The sequence below is a fragment of the Prionailurus viverrinus genome, chromosome C2, assembly GCF_022837055.1.
Source record: "Prionailurus viverrinus isolate Anna chromosome C2, UM_Priviv_1.0, whole genome shotgun sequence".
NCBI lineage: Eukaryota > Metazoa > Chordata > Mammalia > Carnivora > Felidae > Prionailurus > Prionailurus viverrinus.
The window spans coordinates 154,109,193-154,111,540 of NC_062569.1; positions in this window are offsets into that span (position 1 = coordinate 154,109,193).

The window sequence follows — 2,348 nt, forward strand, 5'->3', positions numbered from 1 at the left end:
ACACTGCAGACACATAAGAGGGGTTGAGAAAAAAATCTGTTGGGTCCAAAACCATGGCCTAGTGATGAGGCCATTGAGATGGGCAGCAGGTCACTGTGTCACTGGCCCTGGCTCTGGGGATAGAAGCTGCACAACTTCACACTGCAGCCTCCTTGGTGGGACCCCCTCAGACAGGGAGGTGTTGATGCTGGGAGAGAGCTGGCAGCATTATGGGGTCCGCAGCTGGTGGGGCCAGACTACAGCTGGACTCAACCCATAGCGGTGTCAGGCCTTGGGGGCGGCCAGCATCGGCTGTCACCACCGATTACCTCGTGGTTCAGGTATAGCCCAGGCTCTTTCGCATGATTTGTTTGCAACCCAAGCCAGCAGGCTCTGCAGCACCAGGCCCTGAGCCAAGCTGATGAACACAGCGGCCGCAAGAATGGTTTTGCCGCTGCAGTGCCGTGAGCGGAGACGGAGCAGGTGCAGGCCCTGTACCACCTGGAATGTTCCTCCGGTGCACCCATCCTCCCAGCCCCAAGCGCTGAGCAAAGGAAGATGCGTATCTCTGTCATCATCCCGGTGTAGATTAACAGTAGGTGAGGCAGACAACTTGCTTAGTTTGACGACCTCCTAGGCGGGCGTTCAGGGGTGTGGGACCTCCATGGAGCTGCTTGTGGGGTGGCTGGGCTTGGCTCTTATGATTGGGTCTAAATGGACAAAGGTGTTCTCCAGGTCCCTGGTGAATGGGCGGGCTCTCAATCTAGCCCTTACTCACTTGTTATAGCTCCTTCTGTACCTCTGTGCTCATAAATCAAAGAGCGTTCAGTCCTGCAAACCGCTGTAGGGATCTCAACCACCCCCTGAATTTTTTTTTTTTATTTTTTTTTTATTTAAAAAAAAATTTTTTTTTTCAACATTTATTTTTGGGACAGAGAGAGACAGAGCATGAACGGGGGAGGGTCAGAGAGAGAGGGAGACAGAATCGGAAACAGGCTCCAGGCTCTGAGCCATCAGCCCAGAGCCCGACGCGGGGCTCGAACTCACAGACCGCGAGATCGTGACCTGGCTGAAGTCGGACGCTTAACCGACTGCGCCACCCAGGCGCCCCGACACCCCCTGAATTTTATAAACAAATAAAGCAAAGCTCGGAGAAATGGAATGGCTTGTCTGTGGCCGCCTGGCCAGGCCCCGGCCCAGAGCCCTTCAGGGATGGTTTGTCTCCAGACAAGGTTAGCCCACAGACAGGGCTGATACAGCCCATCTGGCCTTGCCATCAGACACATGAAAGTGCACTGCCCCACATCCTAGGGACCCCTTGCTGGCCAGCTTGTACAACTTCCTGCTCATGTTCCCTGGGAGTGGCAGTGGAAGAAAGATCAGAAATAAATATGGGCTACTCCCTAGCTATTTTAGTCCAGATCTCAGAAGAGTGGAGAGGAGGAAGCGTGGCCCTCAGGTTAAGCCCAGCTGCTTTCACCAACACCCCGAATAATAGTGGCTCCAACAAGAGGGCTGTCTCACCTGGGACAGTCCTCATGAAGCATTCCAGGGCCCCTCCTGGTATCAGGAACAGTGTTCTTACCTGCTCGTTCCATCATCCTCAGGCCCTGCCCTTTCCCTTCTGGTCACTGTGGGTCCACATTCCAGTTCTAGGAAGGGCACATGGGGATAGCCGCCTGGGAGGATGGATATAGAGGGTCAGTACACAGTCTACACCACGTGAGTCATCCTGTGGCCTGACCTATGGAGATGGGCACGTTTATGGCCCAAGTTCTTCAGACAGTGGACATCTGTCCACTTCTCTTGGCCAAGGTGGCCTGGGAGCATGAGACCCATATGTTCTCTATGCTTTCCCATAACCTCCCAGCACTGGTCATTTCAGTTAACACAATGGCCTCCTCTTTCCAGCCTCTGTGACTCCACTGGGACTTCTCCCAGCCTGCGTGCAGGGCAGCTAGAGGTGATAAGATGTCACTGCCACTCATTATAGCCCCCAGCCGATGACTGATGGTGGTTGGAGGACAACTGTCCCAGCTCCCTCGCTCCTCGGGTGAGATCGCTCCCAGGCTGTTCCCCACACGCAAGCAACATGCCCAACGATGCATCTTTGTTGGCTTTGTGTTTTCCTGTGTCATGTCCTCACTTCCCTCCCCATGCCCTCAGATAACCTCCACAGGAAACCACTTACACTTCAATCTTTGCCTCAAAGTTTACTTCTGGGAGAAGCCAGTCCCAGACATATGGTGAGGGAGACATGTGGGCATTTTTAGCTAACACTCCAGGTTCCAAGGCATCTGGACCATATGTTTTGTTTACATCCTATTTTTCACAACCTCTTTTTATTAAGAAATCAGCTTCTTAAGACT